This window comes from Aythya ferina, assembly GCF_964211825.1.
Source record: "Aythya ferina genome assembly, chromosome: 10".
In the NCBI taxonomy this organism is placed as follows: domain Eukaryota; kingdom Metazoa; phylum Chordata; class Aves; order Anseriformes; family Anatidae; genus Aythya; species Aythya ferina.
In genome coordinates this window covers 19,673,394-19,685,503 of record NC_140306.1, presented here as the reverse complement: position 1 = coordinate 19,685,503, position 12,110 = coordinate 19,673,394, and the positions used below count along the sequence as shown (strand labels likewise).

At 46.9% G+C, this 12,110-nt stretch overlaps 1 protein-coding gene across 2 annotated transcripts in view; it reads left to right on the top strand.

Moving 5' to 3' along the window:
- Positions 1-12,110, top strand: part of SUSD3 (sushi domain containing 3) — a 69,353-nt gene that overhangs the window by 6,209 nt on the left and 51,034 nt on the right. The window lies entirely within an intron of this gene.

Sequence of the window (12,110 nt, the reverse complement as noted above, 5' to 3'; positions counted from 1 at the left end):
AATGCTCTCTGTCAGTGTAATTATTAGCCCACACAGGGCTAGGCACACACTTCAGGGTATCCATGGAGCAGCGTCAGAGTGCCAGTGTTTTCTACAGTGAAGCCTTGGGAGCAAACTTCTGCCTGCCCTTTTCAGTCACTCAGACGAGGTAGGACTGAATCACATATTTACTTGTTCCTTGCAACCCTGGGGACCTGGCAGTGGGAGGGTGATGGCAGCATGCTCAGGCCCCCAGGAGCAAGGGGAGCGTCTGCCCACGAGTGGTCATGGCCAGGTGGAGGAGAGAAGTGGGGTCAAATGCAGTGAGAAAACTCCACGTGGCTTTCTCTCTTTGGTTCTGAATCAAGTATTCTGGACAAAATTGCTCTTTGGTCATTTAATCTCTTCTATTCCAATGGGATAAGTTGGAATCACTTCCTTTGTGATTTCATAAATTAAGGAAAGCCTCACTTCTGTCATTGGCAAGTTCTGGTGGTTTTCGTTCTGCCCACTGGGGAAAATAAAAGTATAAAATGAAAGCTAGGAGATGTTTTCCCAGGCAGTCTCTCAGAGGCCAAAGAAAAGCACGGAGCCAGCCATGTACTCAGCTGGTTGCCTGCAATTCTGGAAAATTCACAGTTGCAGTAAGAACAGTCCAAATAATCCTGCAAATGCTGTGCGTGCCTGTAATAGCCCGTGAGATGTGTGAATTCAGCCTGAGCTTGAATCTGAGCTCCTCGGACAATTTGCCTTTCAAGTTTCTTTCCCATACAAGCAAGCACCCTGATCCGAGCGTTGTACGCTGTGCAGATTCGCACCGCTCCCAGGGACCGGATTTATTACCACTTCAAACAGAACAAACACATAAACAGCAACTCCGAGAGATTCTCTCTGCAGTGCCACTCCAGCAGCCCTTTGCTGTACCCAGCTGCGAGACAGCCAGCCCCAGGCCTTCCCCCCTGTTCCACTAATGGCAAGGTGCATCTGCACCGGGCAGGCGGCGTTATGGACAGGAGCCACGTGCTGGCAGGTCTCCTGGCCAGAGTACGGTAGGGAGCAGCGTACGTCCTCTCAAGACTTCATCTCCTGCAGCTCTGGGCCACAGGATTTGATTTCGGATCACCAGCCTCTCTCAGTGTATGGCCTGCCAAGCGTGCTTTTTGGCTGTTTGGTAAGGAGGAAGGCTCTCCTTTCCTCCCGCGGGTTTGTTTTACCGAACAAGCACCAGGGGGAGCGTGTGATCAAAAGGGAAAAATGCTGATGGGTGAGTGAGTGGTACAGCTCCTTGTTGTACGAGGATGCACTGTGCTGCTCTGGACTTAACTCTGTGCAATGGCCAAAAAGAGCTCATCTCCGGTGTCTTTCTGCAGGAGTGTGCTTTTATGGATTTTAGGTTTTACTTCTAATTCTCCACAGCACCAAAATGGGCATTGTCACCTCCTCACAAGCTCACAAGCACTTGCATCAGACATTTGTTGGGGCTTTGAGTAACAATGCCAGTTCTTTCAGGAATAAAAGTGGGTCAGCCTGATCCAGAAAACGCAGGGAATAAATCTCACCAAACCTTTGCCTCTCCGTTACGTACACAAAAGCCTTATGTCAGCAGTCCACAGCCTACCCTGCCGTGAGGCGTTATCCCAGCGTGGAGGTGAAGACAGCTCCCTGTTGTACCTGCATGCTCTGCATAACTCAAATGTCAGAAACCAGCACACATTTCAAGCTGGTTCCAGTACCTTTGCGAGCATGTGAGGACTGAGGCCATACATCTAGCAGTGAGTGAGATATTGCTGGTATTTAAGGAAAGGCAGGTACCTCTCTGCTGCAGCCTCCCTAAGCAAATTCCTGCTGAGACGCCGCGCTCTGCGGCAGCTGCCCCAGTGTGTGAGCCCGGCTGTAATCAGGGATCAGAGTGTGTCTGTAGTTCTTTTCTAATGGTGCCACTGCTGCCTCTGGAAAACACCTAAGTGCTGTGAACTTCCCATCAGAGGTTGGCCTTGGTGTGTGTCTGTGGCTGCAGCCCTCTGAGCTGTGTTCTTCAGGTACCTTGGTAGTGGCGGTTGGGTTCGAGGGGTTCCTCGCACCCACTCCGGTAACGTTACAAGGCAGCACGTGAGACCCTTGCCTGAATTCACCTGCTTCTGTTTCCAGTTCAACCAAGCAGCAGCAGTGATGCTTCCTAATCCATACCAACCCCCATACACAAGTTGATGAATTCATCGCCCATCTCAGACCTTCAGTCACTGAGCAGATACTGGAATGGAAGACACAATAAGGCGGCCCTAAACCCAAGTCCGGCTCTTTTTCATGTCATTTTTCTTTCCTTGGCAGTGCAGCCATGCTCTGAAAAATTAATGTGGGGAAAAAAACTGCACCCTCTGTTTTAATAGATCTGTGCCCTGTCAATATTCAGAACCAAACCTTCTGGCTTGAGCAACTCAGACAAGATTTTACTGCATTTGGTGCTTGTTGCCTGCCCTCAGCAGTTGCTGTGGTGCTTGCAGGAGGGGGCTGCTGCCTCTTGGCCACAAGGACCAGCAGAGTCCTGGGGGCCCAGTCCTTCACGCCGGTGCAGACCCCTTGGGGGTGATGGCCCTGCTCAGGTATTGTGAGAGGTTTCCAGGCAAGGAGGGGTGGGTGCAGGACTCGGGCTGGCCCACAGCAGCACAGTTGTTGGCACAGGTGGGGAGCAGGGGAACAAGAACCCCAAGCCTGCCTGACCCCGAGGTGAGTGCCCCCAGGAGCTGGGCACTCCAGCCCATAGTCACTGAGGGTGAGGACAACCCCAGCACCTGCTGGGGCCTTCGCTCTGGGAATCTGCACTTCAAGGTAATGCACTCTCTCTTCGTTTTATTATTTTTTGTTTCACCACCATTACAGAAGGAAGGTCTTTCCTTGTCCTCTAGTCCAAGACTGGTTCCCCCTAACAGCACCTGCTGTGCTTACAAGGGCAGTCATGCCATTTGCACTGCGTTCGGGTGGAAGGCTATGAAGGGATGATAGTGGGACAAGTATGATGGGAACAATACTGATGCTGTTTTCATCATGCAAACCCAAGTTCTAGACTACAAAACTCTCTTACACATAACCTATATTTTATGGCCATTTTCTTTTTATAGCTGCCTCTAAGTAGACATCTACATTGGAAATTACAGGATTAAAGAAATTCTTTTCTTTAGGGTAAACTTGAACTGAACTGGTGCATTCATATTTAAAGTAAATACTAAATATTCATAACCTTGTGGCAAGCAGTTAGACATGAGATTTGGTTTCCCTTGTGCTATCATCTTCACCGCTGTTAATAATGCCTGTTCTTATCTGTTCTCAAAGCCGTGCTATTGGAATTGAACTGTATCACCAAATGCATCTCATGTCAGCATGAGTCGAGCTCGATAGCACAGGCAGTGCCTTTTCATTAAGGTTTCCTACAATCTACTACATTGTCAGGTCTTTTTTCAAGAGTAGTTGTATCTTTCCAGAAAGCTATACCAAAGAAAGCAGATCAGTCTCTTTCACCAGTTTTCATGTGAGTTGACCAAGGTAGAACACACGTTTGTGCTGCTTTGCTGATATAGAAAATCCATTTGTATTATAATTACAAGCTAGAATAAGAAGGTTGGTTTTTGTTTGTTTGTTTTTGTTTTGTTTTGTTTTGTTTTGTTTTGTATGTAGGTTTTTCAGTTATTCCTGCAATTCAAAACATTTTCTAGGGGGAAGTGTTTGATTATGAGTTTACTATTTTTAAAATTGATTATAGCTTTAGGTAATGTTTCAAAGAAAAAAAATGGTAACAGCACAGAGGCTTGAGGCTGGTGTAACCAGCCTCTTGTTAAAAGCAAAATTTGGCATGCTGCAGTGAATCAGGCTGGAGAAAGAGGCCGGAGTGAGAGCCATTTTCAGCACCTGTTTCTGGCCAGCTTGGGGACTTGGGCCAACTCTCAGTCTTTACTTCCTCTCTTCTTCTTCCTTCTTTTGGTTTTGAGTACAGACCCTTTGGTTCATCTCCATCTCTAGGTTGTCTGTCCCTATGTGCCTGAACAGGACCAAGCATGACTGGTTGGGTTTGGCTTGGAGTTTTTGGGTGCTGTTGAGTGTAATTTCAAATCTAGCTCATCCAAGCTCATCCACTCATCCAAGATGGGTCATTAAGCAGCATTGCCATTAGAAGTGTTGACAGTCCATTTAAAGGTGGGAGATGAGCTTTGTTCTGTGTTAATTTGCATGCAGGAAGACAGAGAGTTGCCTGCTTATCTCATTGAAGAGCTGTGCACATCAAGTCAGTGCGGTCTGAAAATATCCATGTGACAAACTCTACTTTACAAAACCCTTTTGTGGGTTCTTCTTTTGTTTTCGTTTCAGTCTTATGATAAACTGCTCCAGTTGCTTGCTAGTAGGCAAACCCTATTTCCTCCCTGTGAGGTTTCCTTGCTTAGCATTGCTGTTCTTGGAACCAAACACACCGAGAAATGCAGCAGGAGACCTGGATCTCATTTACTATGACTTCATTAATATAATTCCTTCAGGGATGTGCATTCTCAACAAGTCAAGGGAAATATGCGTAATAAAAATGAATACAGTAAGGAAGCAACATACCATAATGCAATAGCAAAGCACTCTCAGAGAAAGGACGTGCTTCAAAATAGTGTAGCAGAATCTATCTCAGCCTGCATCGGCTTCCTGTACTGCAGAAACCAGCCCGAGGGGCCCAGGGCATGGTGCTGCCTTCCTCTGAGGCTGTCACCAAAGTTCTCTGGGGACTTGTAAAAAGCCTACAGCAGCACCCAACTTTGTCCAGATACAAGATGCAGGGTCAGGGCCCTAGTTTCATTCTCTTTCTTAATCTTCTGTCACTTGGAAGGAAGCAGAGCTTCCAAGGCTGAATAAATGGAAGTAACCAGGAGTATTTGTCAAAAAAAGCTGTAAGCTTAAGACTTTCCTTTGTCCTAAAATCTGTTCTTCTGAGTACAGCTTGCTTCTGTGCAGAGGGCTAGCACAGGGATTAAGCATCACCTAAATCCTACTTATGCCTTCATATTAGTGCGTAAGGAAGGCTTAAGCTGCTAATAGTCCCTTCTAGCTCTCTGTGTAGAGCCAAATTTCATATGTTGGCTACAATGAGGCTAGCGAATAAGCTTAGTAGTGCCAGCAGCAGCCAAGTTTGAACATGGGACTGGATTTAAAGTGGCCACTTGCCTACCCACCGTGTCATTTCTAGGGGTGGCTACCAGCTCTGCGGGGTGGCGACCGGGTGCAGGTGCTGCCGGCCTTGTGAAGCCTGCTCGAAGCCCAGCTCCTGGCCACGGATGGGACCAGGCTGGGTCGTGCACTGCCAGAGGCCGGGTGTGTGCGCCCGGTGAGCATGACACGGGGAGTGATGTGGCTTGCTGAGCTGTGCTAGCAAACCATTTCCATCTTTCCGGTTGTAACTGCAAAGTAAAATACGTTAGGTTTTGTGATGCAGGCTGTCAGATAAAGGCCATCAGGCCCTACCCACTTCACAGTCACAAAATGCCTTCTCCGAGAGCAGCTCCTGCAGCACAAAATCAAGCCGGTCTGTTCAGAGCGCTTAGGTAGTGCCCGATCCCCAAACACTAAAGCTCCTGGCAGCTCCTGGGAGCTAAACCTCTCAGAAATATGACAGTGTGCTCAGTTCTTCCTGGCTCTTGTTAGGTAAGGCTCTTCTTTGATTAGCTGCTTATCCAGGAGTCACTGTCTATTTCTGAATTGCCTATCATCCCCCTGCTGCACTTAATTAAGCTGCCGTCTTTTTTTTTTTTTTTTTAACTTTTTATGGAGAATAACAGATTAAACAGTTGGAACAAAAATGTTTTTGTTACAGGAGGCATTCATTAACAAATCAATTAGGTGTACTTAATATCATTCCAGTGCAATTTTCAGTGTGAGTGCTTTTCTATTAATTTTCCTATCCTGCTAAAACGTAGCATTATGCCAGCAGAAAGAAGAGTTGGCAAAGGCAAAAACAAAAACAAGGGAGCTGCCAAGTGCAAGCAAAAAAAGGAAGTGACAATGCAAGCAGACATGGCAAGTATTCAATAATTTATTCCCTTCCCTAGAAATGGGATGGACTTTGACAGGTGTCTAATTCCGGAGATAATGAGAAACACAATGATGAGGGTGAAGAGTAACATGCAGTAATGGTTTGGAAAGTCACAGCATTCCAGGAATGAGCTGACTCCAATGTGAATCTCTCTCCACCACCTGCATTTGGGCCTTCGGTACAGTGCAAGGGCAGTGGAAGTGATGACTGAGCTCTTTATTATGGCTGAGCAGCATGGTCTTTGCAGTGAGCAAGGGCCTCTCAGCACCAAGACTGCAGGAAATGAAAATGAAACCCCTCATAGAACAGTTTTTACCAAATCTTTGTCACCTCTCAGAATATGCAGAGGGTATAAGAAGTGTTGAAGCTAGAAGCTATATTCTTGCTAGATAATGTGTTGCTTTGTAATACCTCTGTCCCTGAATTTCTGGTGAGCTTCCACGTGATCCAGTAGGTTGTGTACTGGGTCCAACAGGGCTTGAGCAGGTACAAAGCAAGTGAGAAAGGGGAAGCAGCAAGATGAGCAGTCCTGGCCTGCTGTGCCTGCGGGGAACCGTCTGCACAGCATAATCTGGCCCAGCTTTTGATAGAGTCAAATGGGACTCATCCTTTCAGCAGGATTATTTAGAATTCACTTTAATCTTTTCTAAATTTCCTAGATTTCAGTATGCTTGTTTGGTTAATTCATTCTCTAGTCTCTGTTTTGCCTACTAGGGGATTTCCATAAGGCTCATTTCATTTTTCCAAGAAGAGGAGCATGAATGTGAGGTTTTAGGAGAACAATGCCACCACTTCAGGGCTTTGCTGTGGGCACATGAGGCTTTCTGCTAAATGTAAACCACATGAAGTCCTGCGAGGTGAGTGCAGTCGGGCAACTGTAACAGCCCCTGTATGTAACGCTTCTTCTAAAGGCAGTGTGGGACAGGCAGAAATGGGAGCCACAAATCTTTTTTCCTGTGCTCATTGATTGCCTTGGCACTGATAGATGCTTATAGCTGCTTCTGAGAGGAAGACAATAAAGTTACCAATTTCTTGTTTGATGCTGGAGCCATTTGGAGAGAGAGAAAATATAGTAGAGCACTGAACATGAGGAATATGTGTTTATGTTCATTATAAACATCTTTACAGAGGGAACAAAGTAATTACTGTGCCAGAGCACATTGGTGCTGTGTCAGTGCCAGTCCCCCTTCTCTGCAAGTGGTGGATTTGGGAGAACACCTGTATTCAGAAGGAAACAGTGTTCTTGCCTGTAAGGGAAGATTTTTTTTCAGCTCTTCTCAGGGATTGAAGTATGGAAGTACTTCCTAGGTGTCTTGAAAAAAATCTAATGCTGTACAAGAGACACTTGGAAGTGCTTTTAACCACGCAAATGTCTTAGACGTGGATTCCTTTGTAACCTCTGTGAGAGTTACAGTGTGCCATGCCAGCAGCCAGGGGAAGTAGTGCTGCTGCCAGCCTCAGGGGGACTGCTGAAAACTTGTGACACGGCCTCTTTTTAAGCGGCTACCCAATGCGCTATATTCAAATGGATCTATTATTTTTTCCATCTTTAATTTCTTCCTCTCTTTCTGTTGTTGTTTCACACAGCTTGCTTTCTTTTGTTCTATGTCAAGGCCTGGTTTAGACGAATGCACCTTTATTTAACAGACTGTCATTCAAGTGCCACCGGCTACTGTGGGCTCTGTTCTCCTGCTTCAGCAGTCTCGTGCTTGAGCCAGGTAATGCAAAGCAGAGGGGGCGATTCTCGATGCTGCAGTGTGGAGCACTTGCCACGGTTCCCCACAGACAGTGTTGTGGGGAGGAGGCTGTGGAGCCCCAGACTTTTGTAACCTTTCCACTCTGACCCCAGTTTACACTCAGCGTGGCGCTGGCATTTGGCAGGGGCTGGGAGGCGCCACCTTGGTGGCTCCTGCATGCAGCTGGCCAGGAGGCAGCCAGTGTGTTGGTATGAGGGGAGAGGACAAAACCCAGCCCCTTTTGATGTTCTGCTGTGTGTGAGGTGTGGGGCACACCTTGGAAGTCATCTCTATCTCTTGTGCCAGCCGACTGCAGCAGCAGGCTGTGTCACTTGTTTTCATGTTTCTGTCCCAGACTGCTTGTGGCTGGGGCAAAGAATATTCTCCCTCTTCAGCATCTTGTGCTGTTTGGACTGTCTTGATCAATAGTAATGCGTCAGTGCTTTCCTGGCCGGTGCTGTTTTCTTTGTTCAGTGCCCTTAACAAGCTGGAAGAAGAAATATTAACCAATATCAGCTTCGGGCGTTCTTGAAGTTGATGTTAGACTGGTGTTTGTGTATCCTTCAAGCACTGCCCTTTCTAAGTGAGCAAATTGATGATGTTGCAGAGCTTCTAGCAATTATATTTGAATATACCACGTAGGGACTGTGACAAATTCATTGCATGAACTGAAAAGGGCAAAAGGTTAAAATAAAAAAGGCTTAATGATGCATTGCAATAAGACATTTAAACTGCACTGGTGGTCTGCAGGACTGTGAAAAATGCTGAGCATTTACCCCGAAAAGATCTTTCTTTGTAAAGAAGGACAGTGAGCAGCTCCTTAGCTGGTATAAATAGATGGATTTAGTTACAGCTCTGTTAAATTTCGTTGAGGATCTGACTATTTACCTTTGTTTGATTTTGAAGCATGAGATAATTTCTGCCTCCTGTCAAGCCCTGGATAATCAGGGATTTCCAGCGTGGCTTTAGCTGTCCCTAAATGTACAGGAGACTTGAGCCATTGTTCAGTTTCATGGTACTGTTTCCTCCTTGCAGCGAAGTTTATGAGGCTCCTTGCTCTTGTTGCTGCAGTACAAGCTGAAGCAAGGGAAGGGCACAGCCAGGAGAGCCCCGGCTGGCAGAGCAGGAGCCTCTGACCCTACCTTGCAGCGTGTGCTGGCAGCTGCCTGCACGCTAGGGGGGTTTGCTCCCTGCAAAGAAATTAACTAGGATTTATTTTTCTCCTAAAATAATGTGAAACTCCTCCCAGGCTTCTGGCTCCAGGCCAGATTGCTTTGTGCTGGGGAAGGCTAGGGGTGAGCAGATCAGATTGGCTCAGAGCAGGGACCCAGGGCAGTGCTGGAGGCAGCGTGGTTTGAGGCTGCTGTTCCTGCCGTCCTGCACAGGGTGTGACTGGGGCAGTCACAGTCCCGAGGCATCCCGTCAGCTTCAGGTCAATCACACAAGGCAGGAACGTTGCAGTCGTGCTGTGAGCTGTGGCTCGGCACCCCCAAACCCTGTGCTCTGCTCTTGTGACCGTTGTGGCTGCCAGCAGTGCAGAGCTGGAGGAAAAAAAAAAAAAAAAAAAGGAAGAAAAAACGTTATTTAATCTCATAGAAAATGCTGACTGATGTGATAGATAATTCTGCTTCATTTAATCTGTTTGGGTGTTAGTTGTTTCTTGCTCAGACTGGTGTCAAGCTGCCAAAACGGCACAAGGCAAGGGAAGCTGGCGGCGTGCTGCCCATGTGGTGGAACCCTGCCTGCACCGCGCTGTGCTTCGTGTCGCCTGCACTCGTGGGGGGTGGGAATGGGGGCACCTGGGTAGGATAAAAATATATTTTCCAAAATGATCACTTTGTTAAACATTTTTTGAAGGTTAATGATTGTTTTATGGCACTTGTGGTGTTTGCATCAGAAGGATGGAGTTAAAGAAATGCTTTGGAGCCTCTGTTTGCATGTCCCTGGGTGGTGGGAAAGACCCAAGGGTGCTGCCCTGCTGGGTCTGGGGGTGAACTGAGCTACAGCACTCACAGCTTGTGCAGCCCAGGAAGGTGGCAAAAAGCAATGCCAAGAAAAGAGGTATTTTAGTTCAGATTGGCACCTGTCACAGGAAAAGTCATTACTTCTCTTCAAGGAGTCTGAGCGAGGCATCCCAGAATGAGAGACTGGGGCACCTTCGTGAACTGTCACCAGTTTCAGATGTGGGCTTCTTGGGGATGTGTATCCCCTCAGGAGAATGGGGCTCAGCCAGCAGGCCGAGACCTCCAAAGCGGAGCTCTGGGGTAAATGGAGCCAAAGCTGAGCCGAGCTCAGACAGCCCCAATGTACTTGTAGGGCTTGTAGGGGTGTGTGGCTGCAGCAAGGAAAAGCCGACCTTGTGAGAGACTTGTTCTTCACCTTCACAAAGAAGTGAAGCTTCAGCTTTAAATTGTGAATAGCAATTGGAAAGGAAATGTCCTTGTGGGTTTGGCCAGGCCCATGGGGCTACCACAGGGATGGAAGCAGGGGGTCACTTTGTTGTCTTAGTCTCCCCACTGGAGAAGTGCAGGAGCTGGAGGTGGAGTGGTGGTGGGAGCAGGTGTCCCCATCCTGCTGTCCCCACCTTGCTGTCCCCTCCGAGCCACCTTGGGACCAGGCTGAAAGGAAGGAGGAGAAGCCCTGGTGCAGATGGAGACACTCAGCCAGAGCCCCCTTGCCCCAGGGAAGCAATAATGATCCAGAAACATCTCTGGTTGTGACAAAAATGAGATCTTCTTCTTCCCCATTTCTACAAATGGTATTAAGCCCTGCTGTCATTACTAAGCACGTGCTGCCTTCCCTGGCAGCGCTGCCTGTCTCTCATCAGATTTATCAGATTTCTGTTCTTTGACTGCAAATAGCTCTTCAGTTAATTTTCTCTCTAATTTCCACCAGCAGACAACCAGACACTACATTATTATGCAATAGCCACTATTTTTTTTATTATTTTTTTTTTCCTGAGAGATGATTTTTGTGTCAAATCTGTGTCATATTAGCACCTCTTCCTTGGTTTCCAAAGTCAGCGCAAGGCTCAGCAGGCTGATGTTTTACTCTAGGTCTGTAAGGGAGCAATCCCTTAGAGGCAGCATACTAATGCTTTCCTCTTTTCTTAGAGATTACTTCCCGTTGCCGTTTTGAAGGGATAAAGCAAATCCGATGTGCCTCTCGTGAAAGTTCCTAAGGCAGACACTGGTATCACATGGGTGCAATCCCCTTCTTAGCTACGCAGAACCAAATCCCCAGGGACTTGCTTGCCACGGGGCTTTGCACTCGCACGTGTGCTGGCTTCGGTACCCAAATGTTACCCCGTGCCGTGCCTTGCCATCAGCTTGTCCAGAGCTGGCGGGTGTTCCACCAAGGGAATGGCATTTTTTGAAATCAGGACCAATTACTTGATACTGGAGCAAGTTGTTTGTGTGTCACCTTTGGCTTTGTAATTACTCCTGTGTCTTTGTCAGGATTAAAACAATAGAAAGCAACCCTGCAAAAGCAAAGTAAAGCTTGTAAGAATTAATGATTCTCATGTGAAAGGATGTAAAAAAAAAAAAAAAAAATCTGTATCCTAACATTGGAACAATACTTTGGTTAAGAATTTCTGACAAAATTGAAACTAGTTTTCACCTGGAGGAGAAGCATTAGCCAGACATGGGAGTTGGACAAGTTCTAGGGAGGTGAAGCCAGGACCTGGTAACAGCAAGTGTCAGGCTGGCAGCTGCTGCCTGTGAGAGCCAGAGCACTGGTTCAGGTGGTAAATGCTACGGCTCTGGTGCCTCTTCCAGAGAAAATGCCCTGAAATTTTCTCCAGAAGCATGCACAAGACATGGTGACTCCTGCAGTCTTTCCCTGACTCAGAGCCAGCATCCTGGGAGTCACGGAGGAATGTCAGTGTCTGAAGGCAATACAACACTGGCGTAAACTGAGCTTGGTTTTTCTTATGGATAATCAATCTAATTATTATCTGTAGAATCTCAGGCTGGATACACATTTTTGAAGTGTATTGGTTCAAGAGACCAGAAAGCTGATTTGTTCTCTAAAAATACAAAAATTGACATTTCTTGTCAGCCAGTGTCAAAATGGTTTATAAAGGGACAGGCTGGGGTTCTTGGTATGACAAGATGACAGCTTTCCTCTATATGGCCATTATAAAAGTGCTCTGCAACTGAATTTCAGTGGAAAACCAAGGTTGGTAGAGGTTATCTACATGTGCTTTGGAAATATTATATCGTTTTAAAGGGTGTCTGAATTTATATGGAGAACTGCATTTGTGGAGGAGAATATTGGCACCTCACTGTTTAGGGTTCATAGTGTCCTCATTTCTAATTCAAGGCAACGCAAAAAGC